Raw genomic sequence first — 8,138 nt, 5'->3', positions numbered from 1 at the left:
TACATATACATTCCTATTAAACATATTTTCATATTAGTGATGTTGTAAGGAAGAATTAGAGGAACCATAACAAAGAGAAAATAAAACAAAACAGAAGAAAAAAAAACAGCAAATAGTATGCTTTAATCTGCATTCAAACTCCATGGAGTTCTTTCTTTGGATGTGGATAGCATTTTCCATCATGAGACCTTTGGAGATTCAACTATTTTTTTTTAAGAGTGATTTCCTATACCTATTTTACATTCTATTCTATTTTATAGAGCTAGAAAAAATAATAACAAAATTCATCTGAAAGAACAAAAGGTCAAGAATGTCAAGGGAATTAATGAAAAGAAATGCAAGGGAAGATGACTTAGCCGTACCAGATCTAAAACTGTGTTATAAGGCAGCAATCGTCAAAACTATATGGTACTGACTAAGAAATAGAGTGGTGGATCAGTGGAATAGGTTAGGTACACAGTAGTCAAGACTATAGTAATCTAATGCTTGATAAACCCGAAGATTCCAGCTTGTGCGACAAGAACTCACTATTTGACAAAAACTGCTGAGAAAACTGGAAAACAGTATGGCAAAAACTAGGCACAGACCAACATATCACACCCTGGTGAGGGAAGGTGGAGGTGGAGGGAATCTGCAGCCTTAAGGCCACATATGGCCTTCTAGGTCCTTGGGTGTGACCTTTTGACTGAATTCAGATTTTACAGAACAAATCTTTTTATTAAGGGGATTTGTTCTGTGAAGTTTGGATTCAGTCAAAGGGCCATACTTGAGGACCTAAAGGGCCACATGTGGCCTTGAGGCCACAGATTTCCCACCTCTGCCTTATACCAAGATAAGGTCAAAATGGGTACATAATTTAGACATAAAGGGTGATACCATAAGCTAATTAAGAGACCAAGGAATAGTTTACCTGTCAGATCTATGGAGAAGGGAAGAATTTATGACCAAGTAGGAGATAGAGAACATTAGAAAATGCAATGTGGATAGTTTGGATTACATTAAATTGAAAAGTTTTTGCACAAACAAATCCAATGCAACCAAAATTAGAAGGAAAGCAGAATGCTAGGAAACAATTTTTACAGCCAGTGTCTCTGATAAAGGCCTCATTTCTAAAATATATAGAGAACTGAGTCAAATTTATAAGAATATAAGTCATTTCCCAGTTGATAAATGGTCAAAGGATATGAACAGGCAGTTTTCAGATGAAGAAATTAAATCTGTAGTCATACAAAAAAAGCTCTAAATCACTATTGATTAGAGAAATGCAAATCAAAACAACTCTGAGATACCACATCACAACTATCAGATTGGCTAATATGACAAAAAAAGAAAGTGATAAATGTTGAAGATGTAGAAAAATTGAAACACTAGTGCATTGTTGGTGGAGTTGTGAACTGATCCAGCCATTCTGGACAGCAATTTAGAACTATGCCCAAAGGGTTATAAAACTGTGCATACCCTTTGATCCAGCAATATTACTACTAGGTCTATATGCCAAAGAGATCATAAAAATGGGAAAAGGACCCACATGCACATGCTCTTTTTGTGGTGGCAAAGAATTGGATGTTGAGAGGATGCCCATCAGCTGGGAAATGGCTGAACAAGTTGTGGTACATGAATGTAATGTAATACTATTGTACTATAAGAAATGGAGCAGGCAGACTTCAGAAAAACCTGGAAAGACTTGTATGGACTGATGCTGAGTGAAGTGAGCAGAACCAGGAGAACATTGTACACAGTAACAGCAACATTGTGCAAAGATCAACTCTGATAGACTTAGCTCTTCTCATCAACAAGATGATTTAAACAATTCCAAAAGATTCAAGACGGAAAATGCTATCCACATCCAGAGAAAGAACCATGGAGTCTGAATATAGATAGAAACACACTATTTTTCTCCTTTTTTTTTCCCTTTCTTGTGGTTCCTCCTATTGGTTCTAATTCTTTTTTACAAACATGACTAATGTGGAAATATATTTAGTATGATTTTACATGCACAGCCTTTACTGGATTGCATGCCATCTTGGGGAGAGGGGAGGGAAGGGAGGAAGAAAAAAAATTGGAACTCAAAATCTTATAAAAGTGAATGTTGAAAACTGAAAAAAAAATAATTAAAAATTAAAAAAGAAAAGAAGACTAGTTATTTCTCTTTGTAATTCTATTAACTTTTCCTTTTAGTATTTATTTATTTTTATTTTTTTTTAATTTTTATTTTTTTGGCTAGGCAATGGGGTTAAGTGACTTGCCCAGGGTCACACAGCTAGTGAGTATTATGTGTCTGAGGCCAGATTTGAACTCAGCTCCTCCTGAATCCGGGGCCAGTACTCTATCCACTGCACCACTTAGCTGCCCCTTCCTTTTTGTATTTAGAGGCTATGCCGTTTTGGTACATATATATTAAATATTGACAGCAATTCATTATGTGTTATACCTTTAAGTATAATGTTATTCCCATATTTATCTATTTTGATTATGTCTATTTTTACTATTGCCTTGTTTAATATTATGACTACCCCACCTGAAGTATACTAGATTTTGTTCCAACCTCTAATTTTAATTCTGTATAAATCTTTGTTTCAAGTGTGTTTCTCTAAACAACATTTTGCTGGGTTCTGCTTTCTCTTCTGTTTGTTTCATGGATGAGTGTATCCTATTAACATCCATAGTTGCCGGTCAGGTCATTGTACTGGTGAGTTTTATTTAACTGCTTTCTCTGCATTACAAAGGAAGGTTCTGTGAGGTTGGCATATTGGGAAAAGACTGTTACATAAAAATAAGAGACATCCATAAAACTTTTTGTTTGTCTGTTTTGATATTGGATCTCCCTATCTCAAAAAGTGATAAGCGGAGATGCTTTAACCTGTTCCATCTTTCCAAAATGGGCTAGTTCTTTCCTCCTTGGGTGTCCTGGTGCCACTCTATTCCTGGGGGTTCATTATTTTGGTGCTGGACTTCGTATGGACACTCAATCAGTTTTAGCCCTGCTGCAGCTCAGAACTCTCTAACTCAAGCAATCTACCACCCTCTACCTCCCCAGAAGCAAGCTCTAGAGGCAACCACTACTACCTTTATGCTATATCAATGGAACTTAAAAAAAAAAAGGTGGGATGCGTCCTTCAAGTTTTACAATAAGATACTAATATAGACTTTTGTTTTCATCTCCATATTGACCAGATGCATTATTGTAATTACTCTTTCACTTGGGTTTTCTTTTGCATCACTTCATACCAGGTTTTTCTTTTAGTAGGGAAGGGGAAATAAATATTTATATATTAAGCCTCTACCATGTGCCAGGCACTGTGCTAAGTGTTTTATAAATATATTATCTCATTCGATCCTCACAACAACCCTGAGAGGTAGGTGCTATTTTTATCCTCATTTTACAGTTGAGGAAACTGAGGCTGATAAAGGTTCAATGACTTGCCCAGGATCACATAGCTAGTAAGGGTCTGAGGCCAGATTTGAACTCAAGTGTTCCGGACTCCAAACTCAGAGCTCTATCCACTGTGCTACCTAGCTGCCTGTTGTAAAAGCAGTGATTCTTGGAACTGGATATGTACATTGGCTTCTTGTGTGGGACCTAGACTATGGCCCTTGATAAAAAGGCACAAGGTAGTCAGCTGGCCTGTCAGTCTTTGTGCAAGGCAGGAATGTTGTACCAAACATGAGTGGTCCCAGAGTCATTAGGAGTCACCTACTCAGAGAGCTATAAGAGGAGAGGGGAGACAAGATCTGCTCTCTTTTTTGAGCATGTGGCTTTGGGATTCTGTCACTCTCCCTGGGCCTTTCAGCAAGGGGAATAGAGGGGATTGATATCCCTACTTTCTTTCTCTATTTCCTAATTCCCTTTTCCTTCTCCTCCAATGGTGGTGGCAGCCTGAAGCTCAATCGTGTGCCATCAAGAACTCGTGTGAACTTGAGTCCCTGTCTGCTTTCTGTTTCTTCCCTGGACATCGTTCTGTGACCAGCACCCCATGATCCTGAGAGATGGATGTTCCCACCATGTGAATTCAAGAGCTCCTAGTTCCTGACAGTGCTGGCAGCCCTAGGGCAGGTGTTCCTACAACTATATCACTTCTTGGAGAAGATAACTGGCAGGACCATTCATTAAAGCCTAAAAAAACCCAAAGTACCATGTTTGTGGATTGTGCAAGGCACAGGGGACCCAAAGACCAAAATGAGATAGTTCCTGCCCTCAAGGAGCTTACATTCTACTGGTAGTAAGGGAAATTATTTGTACCAAGATAAATATACACAAGAGCTATCACATCAAGAGGCACGCTTGGTGAACCAGTAGGATCTTGTGAGTTGCTTGGACAATGAAGGTAAAAGAAAAAATATCTATTTAGTAGTACCTCAAAGTACTTTTATATATGGGAAAATTTTAATGATGGTGATGACATATTGGTTTATGTTTTAAGTATTTGTTAATTTACTCTTATGAGTCTTCTGTGTTTTAAGCATTTCCATTATGGTGGAAGATATATATAACTGTCTCATACCTGATACCTATACTGTACATTGAATACTTTTTCAAAGAAGATACTCTGTAAATCCCTTTTATGGAGTCCCTAAACATGAACCATACCCAAACCTTGTTTTAGAGAATTTCCCCAAAATTCTGCTCCAAGATGCAGGGCTTAATAAGCCAAAAACCTGATCCCCTCTTGTGGAAGTCAGGCCATCTGTCTCCCACCCCCCAGAATGAATCTGGGCCCTGTTTGAGTCCAGAGGAGGAGCCTTTTGTGGGAGGAGGGCCTGCTGGCCAATAGGCTGACATTTGGAATTCTTCATATCCATCCTTGCTTTCTACTCAGTGATATCCTATTACATTCATAAACCATAATTTACTCTGGCATTCCCCACTCTTCTGGTTATCGATAAGATCATCCCAGTAGTGGAAACTCTGGGTTAATAGGTATGAATAATTTGATTATTTTTGTTATATATTTCCAAAATGTTTTCCAGAATGGCCATTCTTCATTTTATGCACATCTGATAGAAATGATTTTTACTTATTTAATATTAATATCTAAGCATTTAGATTTAGAGAGAGAGATGTCCAAATTGGCAAAGTTCCACCCCACCTCGTGCCCTCAGATGTGTCTCCATCCCCAAGATAATTTTCAGCCATATTTATAAGCATCTTGAACAAAGAAGAGGTTAATCCTCTGAGTTATTACTTCACACCAGTTAGGTTAGAAAAAAATGCTAAAAGATGGGAAAACTCATTGTTGCAGGGTCTGCGGAAAAAGAGACCTCCATTCATGTGGATGAAGTGAGAATATTTTATTCTCGCTCCCCCACCCTAACTAGGATGTGAGAAAAGTGATTATTTTTCTATTATATTAATAAGTAATTATTAAATTAGGATTGTTTTTCCTTTTTATTTCATCATTCAGGGACCAGTCCCTGTAGATCATTCAGTCAGTCTCTGGAGGACAAAGCTGATAAATGAGATTGGCCTAATCCCTGGGGTACATGCTTTGAGATCTTGGGCAGGATCTCATCCTACTAGGGTACCTTACTTTTATTTATAGTGCAAACAGAATCTAATCTAGGTGAATTCTTGCCCTTAGGAAATAAGCCAATGTCGTTGTCCCTCTCCTCTGGAATCTAGGGGACCCAGCTCATGAAGGAGAAAACCATCCAGAGTGGTCTGGGTAGAGATGGATTCCTTGGTCCAGATTGATGGAGGCAGCTGAGTCTCATGATCAAGTCAAGGTCTCATCCAGAGGAGCTTACTTTTTGCCCGTTTCCTCATTAATATGTCTACCCTCTCATTAATTACTCACCGATTAGGGTTGATTTCCACCTGTCAGGGGCACCCCCTTTTCCCAAAGGTACTTAAGCATTCAGGAATCTCCACGGTTTTGTCTTTGGTTACCAAGAGAAACCACTGACCACCATTTTATTCATTATCAGCTGGCATAATTAATAAATTGATTATTAATTACCCAGAAACTCTGTCTCTCTGGCTTTTCCTTTGTCTCAGATGTAAGCTTCCAGAGGATTGGGATTGTTTGGTTTTTTGTCTTTGCAGCCCCATTGACCAGACCAATCCTTGTAGATGGATCTATTGTCAACTAAATGCAAGGCACCAGGAGAAAAACGAGATAAGATAGTCTTTGCCTTGAAGAAGCATATTCTACAGAGGTTGGGGGATATTGCTTATACACAGATAAGTAAATACAAGACAATTTGAGGGAGGACAGAACCCAACAGCCAGAGGGATAAGGAGAGATATCCTATAACCAGGCAGCAATTGGGCTAAACCTAAAAGGAAGTATCTGGGCTTGAAGGCCAGTTCTGCCAATTTCTACAATTTGACCTTCATGCCTCTAGGTCCCAGCTTTCTCACTCATAAAATGAAGATAAAAAAAGTTATCTCCTCAAGATAATTTTCAATCATAGGGATCTTGAACAAAGAAGAGGTTAATTCTCTGAGTTATCACTTCATACCAGTCAGGTTAGAAAAACATGCTAAAAGATGGGAAAACTCATTGTTGGAGGGTTTACAGAAAAAGAGACCTCCATTCATGTGGATGAAGTAAGAATTGGCTCAGCCATTCTGGAAAACATTTTGGAAATATATAACAAAAATGATCAAATTATTCATACCTGTTAACCCAGAGTTTCCACTACTGGGATGATCTTATCAATAACTAGAAGAGCAGGGAATGCCAGAGTAAATTATGGTTTATGAATGTAATAGGATATCACTAAGTAGAAAGCAATGATGGATATGAAGAATTCCGAATGTGAGCCTGTTGCCCAGGGGGCCCTCTGGACTCAAACAGGGCCCAGATTCATTCTAGGGGGGTGGGGGAAGAGGTGGCCTGACTTCCAAAAGAGGGACCAGGCTTCTCTTACTTCCTTTGGCTTATTAACCTCCCCTATCTTGGAAGAGAATTTTGGGGAAATTCTCTAAAACAAGATTTGGGTATGGTTCATGTTTAGGAGCTCCCTAAAAGGGATCTCCAAAGTATCTTTTTTGAAAATTGGATTTGGATGACACTTAAGGTCTCTACTGATGGGGATGAGATCTGAACCCCTAAAAGGAAAAGACCATGTCTTTGGGATCTGGACTCCAAAAAAGAAAATCCCTAGACTTTTCCCAAATTTTTGGCATTGACCTGAGGCTGTAATCCACTCAACTGGCCTTTCATTGTGGCTATGCCCAATTTCCCAATTCTGTTCTGTTACCTCCTGATTGCTCCTGGTCACTTCCCACCCTTAATCCTATCTAGACTCCATTCTCCCTTGGCCACATGGTCTAAGTCCCTGGCATTGTTCACCACTCCCATCCAGATCCTCATTAGACCCCTCAAGTCACCCCAGACTACTTGGCCACTCCAGGATCCCTCCCACAGTCTTTCTGTATATAAGATTCATCTTGTTTCCATTAAGGTGCTCAGATTCTTATAACTAGTCACAGGCTCAGATTCTTAAGATCTGGCCTACTGGCATTAGCAATAGAAATGCTTAGATTCCTTAAGAGTCTGGCCAATATGGCACATCTTTAATAAATCTTGTCTTTGGCTGAAAGAAGGCTTGGGTCAAATTAATTCAGGCAGGACCTGCATGTTGTGATTTTGGGGTCACAGCACCCCTAAACCTCAACATCTACCAGCTCTAAATCTATGAGAAGTCTGCAATAGGCCATTTTGACTGGAACACAAAATCCTTTAAGACAACTAAAAAGAAATCAATCCACACTATACTCTTGACTCCCTGGCCTTTCCTTAACATGCCATAGAAATGTCCCCATTCTGGAAGCTCACTTCATCCTTGGACTTCTCACACCAGAAACACTCTTTGCCCTGTCATCTACTTGGCTAGTTCCTCCCAGAACCTGCATTTTAAGGAAAATGCCCAGGCCAGCCATGTCTTTATTACTCTCCAGGCTGCACCCCAGACCTGGACTTTCTGTACTCTCTACCCTCCCTCCTCCCTTTTAGTCTTTTCATAAGTTTTCTCCCATTAGAATGTAAGCTCCTTGAGGGCAGGGACTGTTTTTCTGCTGGTTTTAGTGCTTAACTGTTTTCAGAGAGGACCAATGACATCACAGGGTGATGATTAGACTTGCATGAGAATTGGATTTAAGTGAGGTAGAGTTACACAAACACTCTCTCTTC

The sequence above is a fragment of the Vombatus ursinus genome, unplaced genomic scaffold (genome assembly GCF_900497805.2).
Source record: "Vombatus ursinus unplaced genomic scaffold, bare-nosed wombat genome assembly UNPS02014801.1, whole genome shotgun sequence".
Taxonomy (NCBI): Eukaryota; Metazoa; Chordata; class Mammalia; order Diprotodontia; family Vombatidae; genus Vombatus; species Vombatus ursinus.
This window is presented reverse-complemented; position numbering follows the sequence as displayed.